This window comes from Suncus etruscus, chromosome 16 (genome assembly GCF_024139225.1).
Source record: "Suncus etruscus isolate mSunEtr1 chromosome 16, mSunEtr1.pri.cur, whole genome shotgun sequence".
Taxonomy (NCBI): Eukaryota; Metazoa; Chordata; class Mammalia; order Eulipotyphla; family Soricidae; genus Suncus; species Suncus etruscus.
This window is the reverse complement of record NC_064863.1, coordinates 48,880,925-48,901,515: the sequence shown is the minus strand read 5'-3', so window position 1 is coordinate 48,901,515 and position 20,591 is coordinate 48,880,925. Positions and strand designations below refer to the sequence as shown.

General features: G+C 35.3%; 1 pseudogene; it reads left to right on the top strand.

The window, feature by feature from the left end:
• The first annotated feature begins 874 nt into the window (after window positions 1–874).
• On the top strand, window positions 875–5,637 carry LOC126032142 (protein ELYS-like; annotated as a pseudogene).
• The last annotated feature ends 14,954 nt before the right edge of the window (window positions 5,638–20,591 follow it).

The window sequence follows — 20,591 nt, the reverse complement described above, 5'->3', positions numbered from 1 at the left end:
GTATACTGTGATGGATAATGTTGTAGTCAATTCAAGAGGTGAATCCCCAAGAAAAGGCACATCCCTTAAAACAAATATAAAAAAAACTTCGTGAATACATGTGTAAAATACATATATTTGTATACATAATTATGTACCATCATTTGAAATATCTCCATGCATTTATGAAACTGTAAAAATCATTAAACTGGGAACATTTTTAAGCTAGATCAATGGAATTTTTCTCAGTAAAGTAACATTTTAGAAGTGCCTTTGTTAGATTACTACATGTGCATGTCTTTTGTTTCAGCTTTATGATTATAAGCAAATATTCAGCATAAAATCTAAATTTAAAATGTCTTTTAAAAAATTGAATCATTTCTCCTATTTTTACTGAGGCACAGTGTTTTTCAATCTAGAGTGTAATAGAAGTTTGGACATCCAATGTGCTGGCACCACAGCCACCAGCAGGTGTAAAATTCCCTGCCCCTGGTCTCATGATCCTGCCCTCCACGTCCCCGCGTAGCTCAGTTCTGGACGCACAGAGTCGAGTAAGAAATGCTAAAATCTGATTCCCAAATTCTCCCCACCCTGACCATGTGGTCCTCCGTCAGTCCCTGCTCCAGGTAATGTGCAGTCAGGTTGTCTCTCGCCCAGACCCGGACCTGCAGCAACACGGGCAGCTGTAGCGTTGAGTGCTGAGCTGCCTCGCGACCTGCAGCGGCAGGGCTATCTCGAGTCTCGAGGACTGCTTGACTTGAGGGGGGCTGGAAGTCCGCGTGGATAGAGGCAGAGGCTGGCGCGCGACAAAGAGGAACGTGCCTGCTAACGTTTCCACTTGGCATCCCCCAGGAGATGCTGTAACGCACCCTAACAGTGTCGCTGGTGTCTTGACTCCTGTGGATGGCTACCAGCGTCCTTGGCTGCTCAGGGTCCCTCTCTGATTAGAGGAACAATGCCAGCGCTGAGCGCAAGAGTGAGTAGTGGGCTTCTGCATTTCCCCAAAGTGACTCTTCGTGCCCTTGGCCAAGATGAAGCCCCAGGAAAATCTCCAGGAACAAGTGGACTCGCTTGCTTGACTTGTGGTCCACAACTAGAGGTCATAAACATTTCGACAGGACAGAGGAGATCGGCTTATCAATTCCGGGGTGTGAAAGGGCAACCTGCTATCATCCTGGCTGTCAAAGAATTCTTGTGGGAGAAGAAAACAGGTTTCCTCTTAGGACTGGCAGACAGAAAAGAGAGCATCCTCTGTATTTATGACATCAGTATTTCAAAAGTGGTGAAAGCAGTGGCGATTTTAGGAAGGATAACAGCTATTGAACCTCTAAGTAATGAGGGAGGACCTACTGTATCCATCCATCATTTAGACTTCAGTTTGCTCTGGCTGTTTGGTGTGGTTGCAGTGGTCACTGATATTGCACAGATTGATATTGCACAGATCCTGCTGATTGAGTCTGATTGTCTGGATGAGTTGCCATGCAGACAGACTGGACTAAGTGCATCTCTCCCTCAAGTCATGACTTGTATTCTAGATGAAGTACTAGACCTCGGAGATCGTGCTAGGCAAGAAGGACACCATCTGGGTTTCCAGCTAGTAGGCCCATCAGGAACAGCCATTTCAACTGTGGCCTATATAAGTCGCACAAATCAAACTGCAGTAGGTTTTGCTGATGGCAACCTAGCACTCTGGAATATGAAAAGCATGACAAGAGACTACTACACACAGTTGAAAGGTGGCAGAGTACCCATATCTGCTATTACTTTTCAAGAGCATGAGAATGATCCTCAAAATGTCTGTTATCTGTGGGCTGTTCAGTCGACACAGGGACAGTCAAGGGGATGTAATGAGTCTACATCTTCTTCGGTTGGCCTTTGGCAATAAAAAATGTTTGGTATCAGGACAAAGCTTATATGAAGGGTTAGAGTGCTGTGAAGAAAGATACACGCTGGACCTTACAAAAGGTATATTACCTTTGACTGGCCAGACTAACACCAAACTCTTAGGGTGTCAGAGTATAGTGAAATTTTTATCTCAGGGTGATAGGGAGGAAGGCAAGAATGAAGCTCTGTCTCCTGACACCAGTGTTTCCATCTTTACCTGGCAAGTGAGTACTTATGGACAGGGAAAGCCTTCTGTATATTTGGGGATATTTGATATCAAGAGTTGGTATCATGCACAAATTACTGATGCACTGAAATTAGGGGAATATCTACATAATTGCTCTTATTTTGCTCTGTGGTCCCTGGATTCTATAGTGAGTACGACTTTTCAACATCTTGGACATATTAGTTCACGAGAGGAGTTTAAGTCGAGAAATTCCACCTTCCTATCCACCTCCATAGCAGTTTCTTAATCCAAGCTCTCAAATTTGATGCTACTTGTTTGTTAAACTCAGGAGTTGTTCATATAACTTGCAATGGCTTTCAGAAAAATAATTTGAGTTTCCTAAAAAAAAATTGAGGCCATCTCTCAATGAAGTTATTCCTGATAGTTATAATCATTGTCTTGTGGCTGACCTCTCACCAGAACTTATTGATATCCAACTTTCCAATTTAAGTCAGCAAGACCTATTAGAAGCTTTGTGGTCTGCAGCAGTTCAAACAAGTTTCCTGGGACTTTTGACTGGATACGTAAAAAGGTGGATACATACATCAGAAGGATAAAATTCTGCAACTAAGTTGAGCTTTGTTCTTGAATGGACATGGAATAAAGTGTTTGCCACAAAAGCTGAATTGGACAGATTGTGTGTACCATTATTTGATGGTTCATGCCGCTTCATTGATCAACAACCTATACAGTCTTTCCAACGTTGTCATTTGCTTCTTAGCAACCTTAATTCAGTTTTAAGATATTTGAAAGCAGAATCCAAAAAGATTACTGGGACAATCCTTATGGACCAGAGCAATAAATGTACAGTTACCCAACTCAGATGTCATTATATACGGGTTATTCTTTGGTTCTGTCATACTGGATTTCTACCAGAGGGCTTAGATGATGATATCCAGTTAACAAGTTTTTGCCATAACTACCATGTAATTCAGAGCTACTACAACAGTTCTCGAAAGAAGTGTATTTGTCAAGAGGGAAATGGAATCCTGATTGCCTGATCATTGAACGAATGGTTTCTCAGCTAGGAAATAGAATTGAGAATTTGTGGAAATGAGATGAAGAAGGCACAGGAAATTATCCTCCTCCAAGTGTATATGCACTGCTTGATATATACTTACTAGACAATGTTACTGAAGTAAGCAAACATGCAATTATCATCTATTTTATATTTGATCTTAGGTATTTCTTTCAAAACAAAATGGATACAGCCATTGAATCATTTCGTAAGTTCTTTGCCATCTCTTATAGCCAGGTCAAACTGATTGAAGGACTTTGGCTGGTCGAACATAATAACTTTGATACTGCTTTAGAACTTCTGTTTCACCCAGCCACGGTCAAACCTGTGCTATGGCAACATACAAAGTTATTCATGCTTCCATGAGTCAGGGTGAGCACAGAATAGCACTCAAATACATTTAAAAAATGAATGTATCAGTGTCTACAGATATTGATATTAAACTTCACATCAACATTTTGATTTTGAATAGGTGTGTGGGTGAGGCCTGGAATTTATCAAGGCAACATTCTAATAGTTTAAATAGAAAGGCCTTATTAAAGCACTCCTATGAACTGTGCCAGGAAATGGGCTTAATAAAGGATTTCCTCAAGTTACTATTCACTGAGAAGGAGTGTTTAGTAAGATTTTTGCAGTCCAGTGACAATGTTCAGAACCATGAATTCCTTTTAGTTCACCACTTACAGCATGCCAAATACATTTCTGCATTGAAACTGAACCGAACTTTGAATAAGAATATTACAAATAATGATGATCCTCATTTGCGAGAGAGATCTGTGGCTAGAAATTCCATATTAGATCAATATGAAAAATTATTCCTAGAGTTCATCAAGAAATAGCAATTGAACAAGCTAAGCCTCACAGTCCCTCAACATCCTTTCTTCAATTAGGTTCTAGACCAAAACAATTATCAGCATTTTTAAAGCCAACTGCAAAGGGAACTGAGTTGTCAAGGTCTGATTTCATCAATAGTGTGTTGTCTAAAGTGGAAGAGGTTATTGAAAACTGAACCTGAAACTAGCACTTCTCTTTACAACTATCTTAAAGTAAAAGTATCCTCTCCTATAGTATATTATCTCCCACTGTCCAAGGCTTTCTTTGGAAGACCAATTTCACAAGTCACACAAACAACTTATAGAGGGCTGCATATGGTTCTTTTACCTGTCCCTCGGCCTTGCCAGGTCTGAGGCTTATTCGTCAAAACCTCACCAAATCTCATTTGGATCTTGCAGCTTATTCATTGCCAGCAAGTTCAGGTCTTAGCTTTACAATTCCTATTATCTCTGAACATAAACTTGACCAGGAAAGAGCATTGAATTTAATAGACAAAGAAACAGAAATGAAGGTTCTAAATAAAATTTTTGACATATCAAAAGAAAAACTTCCAATATCTGACATTCCTCCAAATTCTGTAGAAATTCATGTGCCTGAACATGAAAAGCTGAAAATCCCAGGATCAGGACAAGAGGCGAGTATTCTTTCATGTAAAAATATGCATTCCTCAGGAACTGTTGAGTCTCAGTATGAAGTTGATAGATACCCTTGAACAACAGTTTTGTGACTTGTTTGAGAAAATTTTTATGGTTCAGAGCAATTCCAATTTAATATTAGAAGGGGAAGGTGAAATTGAGTCAGGTGATTCTGAAGCAGCTAATGTTTTAGCTAGGGCAAGTAACACAGCCGTTGAGAAAATCAGGAACACAGTGCGATTGACAATAATCATGGATATGTTGCGTGTTTGTCACCTTTCACAGATAGTGGTATAGAGTCCAGTAAGGTAGAAACATTAGGAAATATGCTTGAACACATTACAATAGCAACTGAAGAATATTTATTTGATGCAAGTAAGGACAGAAGAAGTCCAGGATTTACTTCAGATATAATGGAACAACCTATTCAAAAAAGCACACCTGTACTAATTCAAAGGGTAAGGTGTTCCACCAACTTAGTTAAATCTACCTCTATTAATGTTCAGAAATTAAGTGCAATTAGTCTCAGTCCAACCAAGAACACAATTTGTTCTAGAACTCGTGCAAAGAACATATCCAAAATCTAAATGTGAAAACAGCACAATCAAAATTGTCAGCAGATGATACTGTGAATAAAATACAAAGGCCTTCTGTTATTAAGAAAACGAAAAAACATTCTGGGGGTTCTGAAAGTGCCTTTTCTGATAAAGGACTGTCTCCAAATCAACAACTATCCCAAAAGACTTATTATTAGGAGAGGGATAAGAAGAAAAATGACTCCAGACACATCAGAAAGTTCTAATGCTATGCAACTAGAGTTACCAATTATGTCACAAAGTGAATCAAAAAGGTCAAAATTATCTCTGCCTTTGAAGCCAGCAATTGGAACTTCTTTTAGAAATGAGGAATTTAATTCACTGGTTGCAAAGAAGATTTCTATAGGAAGTGAGAAAAATATTAAAAATGATTCAAACGTTAGTAATGCAGCAAGCCCTACTAGTGGGAAGTACCAAAGAAAGGAGAAGTGGTATATTAGAAGCTTCAGGAAATACAAAACATAAACAAGATGAAAAGTCTGGTGGGCAACAACTGTTTATAATACCTAGTAAAAATATTAAAGATCCAAAAAATCTTGGAGCAATTCCAAAAAAAAAATGGTCTGAAGATGAGTCATCCAAGAAAACACTACAGGCAGCTGTTTCAAACACTACCGGCAGCTATTTCTAATTCTGTTACACTTAGAAAATGTTGTGAACCAAGAGATATTAATCCTGATGATGTAACACGTCTAGGTTATGAGGATAGAGGTCCCAAAAGGAGAAAGGTACACAGAATAAAAAAGGGATATACAAGAATGCAATTAAGGCCAAAGAAAAATACTACAGCTACAAGGAAAAATACTAGTGCTGCAAATACTGGTGCTACAATTACTAGTGCTGCAAATACTAGTGCTACAAACACTAGTGGTACAAAATGAGCTTTAGAGAAATAAGAGGCAAAAGACCCAGCAATAAACCCTAAGAAAAAAATTGAAAAGGAATTGAAAATCAATACAGTTAAATACATTTAAAGTATTATTAGACTAGGGCTGGTGAGGTGGTGCTAGAGGTAAGGTGTCTGCCTTGCAAGTGCTAGACCGCAGTTCGATCCCCCAGCATCCCATATGGTCCCTCCAAGCCAGGGGCAATTTCTGAGCACTTAGCCAGGCGTAACCCCTGAGCATCAAATGGGTGTGTCCCAAAAAAACAAAACAAAAAAAAAAGTATTATTAGACTAATCTTAAAAAGAGGATGATTGGGCGGGAGTCTAGCAGGAGGAGATTTGGTAGGCCCACGCCATGCCGGAGGCCTGCTTGGCCAGGCCTAGGGGGGGTGCGGGATTTGGGTAACCCCAGCACCCCTCGGCCACCTTGCTCCAGATCTCCAGGGCTTCCCCGGGCCACACGCCTGGGCAAGCCGGTGAGTTGGGTCCCTTGGTGGAGCTTGAAGGTACCCTAGGCCTTCCCCCACTATCCATGCGGCTCCTTAGGGAGGGTCTGGGTGGGGCTTTGAACTTCTGTTCTCCCAGCTTCTTGAAGGATCTCTCCTTCCTGGGAGCCGGGAGTCTAGCAGGAGGAGGTTTGGTAGGCCCACGCCATGCCGGAGGCCTGCTTGGCCAGGCCTAGGGGGGGTGCGGGATTTGGGTAACCCCAGCACCCCTCGGCCACCTTGCTCCAGATCTCCAGGGCTTCCCCGGGCCACACGCCTGGGCAAGCCGGTGAGTTGGGTCCCTTGGTGGAGCTTGAAGGTACCCGAGGCCTTCCCCCACTATCCATGCGGCTCCTTAGGGAGGGTCTGGGTGGGGCTCTGAACTTCTGTTCTCCCAGCTTCTTGAAGGATCTCTCCTTCCTGGGAGCCAGGAGTCTAGCAGGAGGAGGTTTGGCTGGCACTGGTAATCTCTGTCCAGTCTACATTTTCAAAATCGCGCGGGGGCTATTGCCCCCGCGCGCACAAGAAACATTAATAGTACTCTCACAAGAAACATTAATAGTACTCACTATCATTGAATTATGTTTTTATGTATGCAGAATGTCCATTTTGTACTCTGCCCTTTTGCATACCCCTTCATAATTTCATACTTCTCTTTAACTTCTTTAACTCCTATCATCATTACTCCTTTTTTACCCTTTCTAACTTAAGTACTGTTGAGTCCTAATTCACAGACCAAAGTGGTGCCCTAGAGTTAACACCCACCCAACTATTTTAAAAGGCATAAAAAGGACACATATCTTTTCAACATTTTATGGGTGTTTTCTTTGACGGCTATAACTTTTGCTAAATACTTTCTTATACAGTGATGATCCCCCCCCCCGTGTTTTTTATCTTCTCTTTGTGAACTGCTCAATATGGAATTTGGTGTGAAACAATCCCTCAGTTTAATACTTATGTTTGATCCAAGTCATGGGTCTTGTTGGAAATGTTCTTATGCCCCCATATATCTGATAGCACCACGTGGCTTTATATCTTGTTTGCGTAGGCACACTAACATGGGAAAATACTATACATACCAATAAGTTCTTATCTAATAGAAATGGGAACTCACAAATCTTGTAGTGCAATGAGACCTTACACCCTGAACATTGACATAAAGACCTGGCACAGGCCTCAGAAGAATGGGCATTCTCCATTTACCCCTTGATCTACAGAAGACATTTACAAAACATCCAAGGTTGTATATAACATCACCCGGAGGCATTCCTGTACCAGGGACAACCCTACAGCTGCTCTGACATCGATCTACTCAAAAGAGACATCCCTTAACACTGAGAAGACAACAAGAACAATGACCTGCTTACTGGACAGGGCTTGCTGTATTGCCCCTTTATGGTGAGGTTAGTCTATAACATCACCTGGAAGCAATCCTCTACCACGGAAGACCCTACCACTGCTCAGATATCGTCCTGCTCAAAAGAGACTTCCCTTAACACTGAGAAGACTTAACAACAACAACCTGCTTACAGGACAGGGCTTCCTGCATTCCCCTTTCATGGTGAGGTGAAACGAGAAGGCACTCCACATCATGACTTCAATGTAGGACATGCAGATTCCAGAATCTTTAATACAGAAACATGAGACCGACAACAGAGACTGTGTGATAAGTATGTTGGCGCTACGGACAATGTCTTGGAGTGAACGATAACTTTCCTGAGGCCTAGAGCTGGTCTTATGCCAGGAAACTTCAGGGGTAGGATCTCTTTGTATTTAGGCCAAGGCTATTCCTTTCCATGCCTCTCATATTTTGGTGGGCCTATGCAAACAACAATTGCCACTCTAACACCGTTTTTACTGTGCTCCTTTGACTCTAATCCTTAAAACACACCCACTTAAAATTTGAGGTTAACTTAAGCTAATATGCATGTACATGGAAATGTAAAAAAATACTATGCCTATAATGTTTAAGGAATTACGTAAGTTTGATGGCTTTAGATTGCCTTGTGTGCTGTTAAGAAATAGTATAATGTGCTACAATCTGGGGACTTGAGGGAACAAGTAATTGCACATGGATTCTGTTTTATTTATCTTAACTTTCTTTGGTGAAAGTTCAAAGTTAAGATATCAGCAAGGGGACTTCTTCAGATAATTATGTTATGGGTGATTGTCCTTCCACTGTAACTTTACCTTATCCTCTTTCTTTGCATCTTTTGTTCTCATAATTCATAATAAAAAAAAAGAAAAAAAAAGAGGATGATTGGTTTATTTTTAAGTTACTGTTTTATAATTTATGCACTTCGATTCTGAGATTAAGCTAGCGGAACAAGAAATGCTAACAACCTAGTCAGTGCATTATTTAGAAATTTTCTAGTTTGAGGTTGAATATATAAAATAAATAAAATGAGGAACACAGTGCTATTGATAATAATCATGGATATATTGCAAGTTTGTCACCTTTCACAGCCAATGGTATAGAGTCCAGTTGGTAGAAACATTAGCAAATGAGCCTGAACAAATTACAGTATCAACTGAAGAATATTTATTTGATGCAAGTAAGGACAGAAGTCCAGGACTTACTTCAGATATAGTGGAACAGCCTATTCAAAAAAGTACACCTCTAGTAATTCAAAAGGTAAGGTGTTCCATCAACTTAGTTAAAACTACCTCTATTAATGTTCAGAAATCAAGTGCAATTAGTCTCAGCCCAATCAATGACACTATTTTCTCTAGAACTTGTGCAAAGGAACGTGTCCAAAAACCTAGATGTGAAAACAGCACAATCAAAATTGTCAGCAGATGATACTGTGAATAAAATACAAAGGCTTTCTGTTATTAAGAAAATAAAAAAAAACATTCTGGGGGTTCTGAAAGTGCCTTTTCTGATAAAAGACTGTCTCCAAATCAACAAATATCCCAAAGGCTGCTGTTATTAGGAGAGGGATAAGAAGAAAAATGACTCCAGACACATCAGAAAGTTCTAATGCTATGCAACTAGAGTTACCAACTATGTCAGAAAGCGAATCAAGAAGGTTAAAATTATCTCTTGCCTTTGAAACCAGAAATTTCTTTTAGAAATGAAGATAATTCACTGGTTGCAAAGAAGATTTCTAAAAGAATTAAAAGACCGATAGTAAGTCAGGAAAATATTAAAATCATAAATGATTCAAATGTTAGTAAAGCAGCAAGCTCTACTAGTAGGATACCAAAAAATTGAGAAGTGGTAAATTAGAAGCTTCCGGAAATACAAAACATAAACATGATGAAAAGTCGAGTGGGCAACAAATACATAGTAAAAAGATTATATATCCAAAAATTCTTGGAGCAATTCAAAAAATCACGTATAAAGATGAGTCATTCAAGAAAACACTACAGGCAGCTGTTTCTAATTCTGCTACACTTAAAAAACGTGGTGGATCAAGCGATATAAATTCTGAAGATGTAACCCCCAGAGGGTATGAGGATAGAGGTCCCCAAAGGAAAAAGTTACACAGAATCTAAAAGAGATCTCAAGAATCAATTTAGGCCAACGAAAAATACTACAGCTACAAGGAAAAATACTAGTGTTACATATATTAGTGGTACAAAAAAGCGCCAGAGAAGTCAACTTCAGTGGCAAATGAGGCAGCAATGAGCCCTAAGAGAAAAGTTAAAAGGGATTGAAAATCAATACAGTTAAATACAGTTAAGTATTGTTAGAATAATCTTAAAAAGAGGATAATTGAAATATTAATGGTTTATTTTTAAGTTACTGTTTTGTAATTTATGCACCTTGATTCTGAGATTAAGCTTGCTGAACAAGAAATGCCAACAACATAGTCAATGCATTATTTAGAAATTTTCTAGTTTGAGGTTGAATATATAAAATTTGTTCATCTATAAAATAAATGGCAAGATAACATGCCCTTAATTAAATTTCAACAATGTTTAAGAGGTAATGTCAAAAAATATACATGATTTTTGACATTATATCTTAAATTTCAACAATGTTTAAGAGGTAATGTCAAAAAACATACATGATTTTTGTTTAAGATTTTTGTTTAATATACATGTTTAAGATTATGTATATTTTTGACATTACCTCTTAAACATTGTTGAAATTTAACAGGTAATGTTAAATATCATGTATATTTAAACATGTATATTAAACAAAAATCTTAAACAAAAATTGTGTATATTTTTGATATTACCTCTTAAATATTTCAAAATTTAAGAGGTAATGTCAAAAATCATGTATATTTTTGACATTACCTCTTAGATACTTTGAAATTTAATTATGGGCATGTTATCTTGCTGCTTGTTTTATAGATGAATAGATTTTAGTAACTAAACCTCAAACTAGAAAATTTCTAAATAATGCATTGACTATGTTGTTAGCATTTCTTGTTCAGCAAGCTTAATCTCAGAATCAAAGTGCATAAATTACAAAACAGTAACTTAAAAATAAACCAATAATAGTTCAATTAGTCTCTTTTTAAGATTAATTGTGTTTTAAGACTATGTTATTGGCATTTCTTGTTTAGAAAGCTTAAAAATTCTTTGTCATTACCATCTCAGTTACTCAGAGACCAGTAATCCCATTTAGATTGGAGTGTCTACTGCCTACTAGCAGCTGCAAATACAAAGTTTAAAAAGGAAGAGAAATGTCAAACAAATTTGTCTCATGTCTAGTCAGAATGCCTTGAATATGCTAGTAAGTCAATCTTCCTGTGAAGGTAACAGCTACAGAATAACAGAAATCCCTTTATCAGATTTTAAAATTGATCAAAGTTTATAGGGCCTCAAGTATAGATTACTTGGGACAGAAAAAAATTATCATTAGGCTTGAAAAAGTAATGGAAATAAAACAGCGGTATACTGCAATAAGTGATGCTCAATGTTGGCTATTAAAATAAATGAACACTCAATAAGTGAGTGTTGTAAAATAATATTTGACATGGAATAAATAGTGTGTAATGAATGGAACATTCAAATTTGATCATCTAAAAACAAATTGCTTTGTTGGCTAAGCTTTTAATGTTCTACTGTGAAGCAGAAAAGTGTTTTCTGTATTATTTTCTTACCAAATTACACAAATAATGAAAAATGATGAAAATGCATATGCCAAGTTTCTACAGTGTGAAAGAAGCACTATGAGTGTGGCCTTTTAGTAAGGTTAGTGATGCTGCATTGCCTTTTTGAAAATAGACTATAACTTGGATTTTACCACTTTTTAATGATAGTAATCAGAATTGCATTTATGCTGCTTGTCTTTGGAACATGCAATTTATATAAATGACTTGTTAAATGAGTAACTTAAGATCTAAATATAATTTAGGAAATTTTATTTTTTTGCATGACTTCAAATAAAAATTGACAAGAGAAAAATGAAATTATTAAAATAATGAATATATATTGCAAAAATTTTTTCAATATATTTTTTCAAAAATATTTTTCCAATAGTAAAATATTAATCAAATATTACCCAATTGGAAGTATTCAATCTTAAATTAAAAAGAAACCCACATGACTTTGAGTCTTTGGAAATAGAGCTAATCTTAATCAAAAGAAATATTGTGTTTCTGTCATCATTGAGAATTTCAGACTTTACTGCATTATTATATTATAAACATTATAACAAAATGGTTGTCTGGGCAAAATTGTTAGAAAACATGGATTTGACGAAAATACACTATGATTCTAGTAATTCCTTTTGAAAATATGATTACAATTAAAAATAAATTGAAATTTTAACTGCATTGGTGTGTGTGTTTATTTCTATTTTAATATTTCAAAAAGTTTAATTTTCTTTGAGATGATATTTCATTGCATAATTACATCACAACTTTTCTAGTCTTAAATTTGTTTATAAACTTTCACTACAACTGTATACAGCTCAGTAATGCATTCTTTTTATTTATTTTTGTTTTATTTAGTACTTTATTTAATAATTGGGTTTACAAAGCTTTAAAAATACACTTGCAATTTCAAACCTAACACCAGAATGAGACTTGGAGGTTACTCCTGGCTCGGTATTCAAGATTTGCTGCAAGTGGCTTCTGTCTTGCAGCGCCAGTGGGATTTCGATGAATTCACTTCAGGGAGAGTGGATTGCCCGGACTGGCTTATGGAAAAATATGAAATATGAAATAAATGAAACCACACACAGTATGTGGGAACAACAGGTCTTCTGGCAAGAGTGGGACAAGTTTATTTTCCAAACCGGTGTGTTTTTATAGGGGTAAGCCAATCCCAGGTGCAGAGAAGGATATTTACAATAACAAGGCAAGGTTAATTGCAAATGAAAAGGTAACACTCAGGGCAGCTTTTAACAACCAACCTCAAATGCAAAACAAGGGTTAGGAGGAGGTAAGATATATCTAGAAAATTGATCTTTACTGAGCTAGGCTCTATTGTCAAGCACAGGAAGAAACCAAATCTCCTGAAATGTATTTCCCTATTTTCTGAGCAGAGTCAATTTCACCCTTTTTTACCAGAAACTTTAGCTGCAAGGACATATTTGAAACATTGTCTGAACTTTTAGGGTTATATATATCCATAAAAGGGGTTCTCTTAGTAATCTTTGGTGCTGGAATTTCTGAGCCAAATTATTTGATAGAGGCCACAATTTTGCCCGAGATAATGCCAAGCATCTCTTCGGAAATTCATCAACCATCCACTCAGGGGAAAAGGCATCCACAGCGGGCCTTTTGAGGAACCTTGTGGGGGATATTGCAGTTCTCCCCACCAGGAAAATCTAAGGATACTTCTGGTGGGCTGAATTTCCCTAAAGGGTTATGATGCCGTGGCAAGGATTCATCCCTGGGTTTGTGCTCAGGGATAAATAAATTCTGGCATTGCTTGGGAACAATTTACCATAAAGAGTATCTAATTACATTCTACCATTTACAAGGTAAGTACCTAGACCCTTGTAGTATCTCTGACAAATAACATTTTAATTTTTTTACGGAAATCCAACATTTATTATTGATTAAAAAAAGTGTTAGCTTTTTTTTTTTAAGGCCTTAATTGGGAGGTTGATTACAAAATATAAACATTAAAGATCTGGCCACTCAAAAGGAGAATAAACACATTTTTGTTTGTATTTTGGGACCACACCCATTTGACGCTCAGGGGTTACTCCTGGCCATGAGCTTAGAAATCGCCCTTGGCTTTTTGAGACCACATGGGCCACCAGGGGATGGAACAGTGGTCTGTCCTAGGCTAGTGCTTCAAGGCAAACGCCTTACCTCTAGCGCCACCTATCCAGCCTCGACAAAAAAATAACATTTTTAAGTCAGTTTGTCTAAAATATTACTGTGAAATTATGTAATCCACTTTGGTCAAAATAAAAATTATTATAAAAAATAATTTCAAATTTTATTTTCAATTAGTTTTGATGTTTATTTTTAATTTATTTTTACTTATATAGCATTGCAGTGCTTTTCTTGAAACTATATATTTGTTTCTATTATTTTTGTTTCAAGTTCTACCTCCTCCACATTACTGTACTGTATATCAATATCAAAGACATCATGATGCCTTTGTATTATACGATCTTGAAGAATAACAGTAAAAGAAATCAAGTAAAATCTCTGGTATTAAGGCAAAGAAGCTTCACACATAGGAAGCTGAGGAAATTATTTCAAGGATATTTTAAATTCTCTGCACATTACCCTTTGCTCTAGTATTTTTCCCCCTTTAATTTCCAACCAGGTACTTTTGTCTCCATCCCACTTTTTCTATCTAAACTGCATAAACATAATCATAACATGGGAAAAATAAATAGCAAATAGCAATTACTACAATGTCTTTAATCACAAAACAGATTACATACACAGAGAGACAATAAGCTCATGAATTTTCCTAGTTCTAAGCATTCCTAAGTCTAAATCTAGAAAGGTACACAGGTGGTACAAATGGGCATGAAACCATATGATCAATTATCTCGAAGGGTTATAAATAAATCAGATGTAATATGACCTAATATGATGTGAATGCCCATACTTTATTGAAATTTTTCTACAATCTGTTTGTTTATTCATGATAAACCTTTATAAGTTTCTTGTGTGATTTTCAGCATATGAAATTAGCTTTCAAAGCATAAATAATTTTCACTGTAATTGTAATTTACTTTTGTAGCATGACTGTTTCTTCTTTTTTAAAAATTATAATATAATTTTTATGAAAGTAGTCTTATTACATGGTAACAAGATATACTCATTACAAAAAATAGTCTCATTACAATAGTCTCATTACAAACAAGATACTCATTATTTCTGCCCAAACAGACCTACAATTCTATTTAAACCAGTCTATTTGCGTCCAAACGTCAATAAGTTTTTATATTCCTTTCAATTTCCACAATGTCAGACATTAGTGATTTGAGACATTACTCACTTTATATTTCTGTTCTTGCTAATATTATGATTATTTTTAGCAACCAACTTAAGTGGGTAGCTTAAATACTTAGTCAAACATTATTCTGCCTGTTTCTATGAGAATGTTTTTGGATGATATTAACATGAAAATAAACAGACTGAATAAAATAATCTCTTATTACATGGACTATATTTAGTCATTGAAAGACTGAATAAACCAAGAAAGTTAATGATTTTTCATCATTATGTCAAAGGCATAGTCCTTAGATTTCTTATTGCCTGGTGTTCATAAACTGGGACAAAGAATATTTTCATCACTTAAACTGAAATATCGGATCTCCTGAATCTTCAGATACACTCTAATTATGCTACTGATTTTGTTTCTCAGGCCTTCAAACATAGATATGAAATATTCCATCTGTTCTCTTAGGTTTCCAGTTTGCCAATTCACCGTGCATATCTTGAGACTTGCTAGCCTCCATAATCATGTAAGCCAATTATTTAAAAATAACTCTTTTTCTCTATCTTTACATTTGTCTCTTCAACACACCACTTATTAAGAAATGTCCAATACAATTAATAGTTCCCCTTTCAGAGGCAATATATTCACCCTTTTGCCTTATTTATATTTTCAGCCCAATAGTGACTACTCAAACCTCACACATATAACTTAATTTTAAGTATGAAATTCATAAGCAGTTCTTATTAGATCAGGAGTTTAGTTTAGGTCCAGGCATCCATATGGCCAAACCTACACAAGTATTCCAGTTTAACATTTAATATTTTTCAAAAAATAGAAATAGAGCTCACAAGAAATATTCATTCTACATAAATCTCCTAATATAAGAAAAATACACATGAAAATATAAGCATTATTGTGTGTAAAACTATTAACTGGTTCAATAAAGCCAGTAAATGTAGAAAATAAGGTTTGTAAAAGGCAATAATCTGTAAGAAATACTGGAATAGGGAGCGGAGCGGTGGCACAAGTGATAGGGCATCTGCCTTGCATGTGCTAACCTAGGACAGATCTTGGTTTGATATTCTGGAATCTCATATGGTCCCCCAGGCCAGGAGAAAGTTCTAAGCGCTTAACCAAGAGTGTTACTGGGTGTGGCCCCAAAACAAGACAAAAAAAAAAGCAAAAAAAAAAAAAAAAGAAATACTGGAATAGCATTTTCACCACTTGACTATTGTAACTTGGTATGTTAATTAGACAAAATTAGACAAAATATTTTTGCTTACTTCACGAGTTAAAGCTTATGAAAGTCGAATATTCATACTTTTCTTGAGTGCTGATATGAACACAAAATAATTAGTATATATACATATATATATATACACACATACATTTGAAAATGTTGATGGGCTTGAAAACAATTAGAACAAGATTGCAGATAAATTTGAGAGGGAAGGGTATATCTAGATAATGCTGATTATACAAAGGAAGTAGTTGTATTTTGTGTTGGACCAATATGATGCTGTAGAAAAAAACCCTGAAAATCCCACATGTAGAACATGTGTTCTGGATCTCTGGTACATCTTTCTTGGACCCAAAGAGTACAATTATTAAAAACTCTGAAGATATTTTTAAACAAAGTATTGCCTTTATCACTACAATAGAATTCATATGGTATATTATAACATATTGACCCATTCTGAAACTCTAAGCATATGTACATCAAAAGCAATATTTAATAAAATTTATCTCCTGAATATACTGCAATTCAATACCTATATCCTACTTTCATATGGAAAAAGTTGGTCTCCCCTGTGTGTTTGGAGAAACAATATTAGTAAGTCACAAAGCAGTATTGCTGGCATCTCTACCTTAGTTTAAGATGAGGAAATGAAACAACAGAATGTTCAACTTGTGATTAACACTGAATGCACTTGTCATGCTTTCTGTGTTTTCATAAAGCATGGAAGTTTAAAAGAGCCAATAGGCTCTTTTAAAATTGGAAAATTCAGAAAAATAACCATACAGATTATGTTATAAAGATATAAAGCAATATTTCCTGTTTTTATAATTAAGATCAGATAAGTTTAACATTTTATAAAATTAAATAAGAAAATAAAATGTAGCTGTTGAAAACTAGAAATTTTGTCACTATCTCAAGTTTACAAGATTTAATTGAAGTATTTAATTAATTTAAAGATTATATCATAATTTCTCATACTCTATGAGCGCAATTTCTGCATAAGACTTTCAACATAAGACTGAACAAGATTTCTTTAAAAGTCTAATAGAGTTTAAGTATTAAGTGCAATGCAGAAAGATATTATTTAAGGTTCCAGTCGTGTGTATGAAATTGATGAACTGATAATTTTGTATATTGTGTAGTTTACTCAAGAAGCCACTGGAAAAATTAAAATAAAACATTTATTTAGGAAAAAAAGATAATTAGAAAGTCTGAGTATCCACTAAAAGTTTCTATGAAAATAAAGTTAGGTCAAGCATTTAAAGAAAAAAATTAGGCATTTAACATCTAATAGGCATTTAATAGCATTACTATTTAAGTAAATAAAATAGCTCAGCGTAAACAATCTGGAAGACAGAATTTACAATGATTGACAATTAAGCTGAGTAAAATCGAGAGGACAGAAAGTGAAGGGCTTTTTTTTCCATAGAAAGAATTAAGACTTCAATATTTGATGGATCTATTAAATAATTTAAGCAACGTAATCATGTATTTATACTTAATGTTCATACTGCTTGTCATGTGGAGACAGAACAATAGATATGTGACAGACATTTATGTTTTATCAAAGGACTACCCATTACGTCATACATGTTTCCCAACATACCTTTCCCAGTTCTTACCATTTACCATGCTCTTAACATATCTTAATTCTTAAAATTATCACAAGAGTTGTTTTAACACATTGGGAAATTGAGGTATAGACAAATTAAATGAGATGTTAGGAAAAACACACAATGAGCAATTTATTTCCATATGACTTTTTAGATTCCCACAAAAATCAAATATAAAATATATCTGTTTGTTAGTTTTTATGTAACTTGCATCTAAAGTCAATCATCCTATGCATAATTATACTTCAATGTAGTTTCTTGATTTTACATTGTGTAGGTCAAAAAATAAAGCATAAATTTTCTCTAACACATTTTATTCCTAATTATTTTTATAAATAGCTCCATAGCATGGGGCAGGGGTTGGGGGGAGATAAAAAAGAGAGCAATGGATAATGACTGAAGGAAGTGGACAGTCAAGTGAGAGTTAATGATTTATGTAAGAAAAAAACTTATTATTAACAGCATTGTAAACTATGGTGCCTAAAATAAGATTAAAAATGATAAAAATTATTTTTATAAAATAGTTTAGTATATATGTTTAAACTACAGTTCATATATGTTTTCTTTATTTTCATAAGTTAAAAGACTTATATGCAAAGCAAATTTCTGATACTGCCTTAACAGCTGATTTTAAAGATATTAACATAAAATTGCTAAGTAATGCCCGAATTAACACAAATCAGAGTTCATTACATGCCATTAGGAGCTAATTTATTGAAATCATTATGTCTGCTGTTAGAGAGAACCATATGCCAACTCCAGAAATAACAAGCATTCTGAATCAGGGTCATTGCCTTTAGATTTGCATGTGTGGTACATTAATTGATCTCATGTGCATATTAAAATTAAAACTGCATTTTTCTTAAATATTCCCTAAGAAGTTTAGTACCATGATATTCTTTAGGCAAATATTTATTTCCAGATAATTTTCCTATGTAAATTTTTATTATTTATGAAAATATTTATTTTCAAACATTTGTGCCTATATTATTTGATCATACAAATTACTATATGTTTTTTTTTCTCACATATATGGTATGGTTTTTAATTTTTTCAAAAATATTTTTTATTTCTTTAAATTTTTTTTAAATTTTAGTTGTATTGAAACCATTGTGATTTACAAAGTCTTTCATAGTTGGGTTTCAGACATACAATGAATCAGGACCAATGCTATCACCAGAATCCATCTTCCTCTTCCAATGTGGTAAGGCGTTTGACTTAGATGCAAAGGACGGTGGTTCAAGGCATCCCATATGATCCCCAAGCCTGCCAGGAGCGATTTATGAGCATAGAGCCAGGAGTAACTCCTGAGCACTGCTGGGTGTGACCCAAAAACAAACAAAAAATTATTTTTTAATATTTACTCCAATTCAAATATGGTACTACATGTATGAGTATCACAGTAAATATCAGAAATCTTACTGAAAGGTAAATGACAATATAGTTCATCTATAGTTAGTAAGATTTATAAATTTTAATAATCTTACATTCTTTTTGGAAACAAAAAATACTGTTAAAATTGTTCAGGTATGGGTCAGATATAGTTTCAGAAGTCAGCAGAAAAAAATCAGAACTTTTAGAAAAATGACTATTCAGCATGCCTGAGAAGGATTCATTATCAGAGCTTTTAAAAAACAAGAGACCAACTATACAGTTCCTGTGGAAATCCTAGAAAGTAAAATCCAAGAGAACATATTGAGGTCTAGTAAGTAGATGGGAAAATCAGATTAAAATTTGAAATAATTCTTTTGAATAATGTATATGCTAAACAGGAGCATGCTTTGAAGAACTTAGTTTTCTCCTTTTAGTTGCAAAAGTTCCATAAGTCATAATACCAACTTCTTAGAGTATCTAGTTCTGAAGTAAATCCTACTAACCTGACTTTAATTTGGGAAAAACATCTCAATGTTAAATTTTCATATCAGACTTAGTGAATCCATGGATTCAGTTTATATAAATGTTTGTCAATGTAAAGAATGTTGACAGTTATTTCAGGATATAAATGGGGGGGGCAAAGAGGAGGGATAAAGATTCTAATGTTGAAACAAAAAATTAAGTTTTAGTTTATTATTTAACTCAAATAAATAACCAATAGCATTGTATTTGTCAAAGTAACATAAAGGGATTGAATAGGTGACATTTACCTGAATTTGAAATTAAATTATATTGAGACCAGAGCAGTAGCACAGCAGGTAGGCATTTGCCTTGCATTCTCTTGACCATGGTTCGATATTTCGTATTCCATATGGTTTCCGAAGACTACCAGGTGTAACCCCCTATAGAGTTACCTGGTGTGGCCCCAAACAAAACTAAAGAAAATGGAAACATATACTGTGCTCATGGATTGGCAGGATTAACATCATTAAAATGGCAATACTCCCCAAAGCATTATACAGATTTAATGTAATCCCCTTAAAAATACCCATGACATTCTTCAAAGAAGTGGATCAAACACTTATGAAGTTCATCTGGAACAATAAACACCCTCGAATAGATAAAGCACTCCTAGGGAAAAGTAAAATGGGAGGCATTACTTTCCCCAACTTTAAACTGTACTACAAAGCAATAGTTATCAAAACAGCATGGTATTGGAATAACAGACCCTCAGATCAGTGGAATAGGCTTGAGTTCTCAGAGAACGTTCCACAGACATACAATTACCTAATTTTTGACAAAGGAGCAAGAAATCCTAAGTGGAGCAGGGAAAATCTCTTCAACAGTGGTGCTGGCAGAACTGGTCAGCCACTTGCAAAAAAGCGAACATAGACCCCAGTTAACATCATGTACGAAGGTAAAGTCCAAATGGATTAAAGACCTTGATATCAGACCTGATACCATAAGGTATATAGAACAACATGTCGGTAAAACACTCC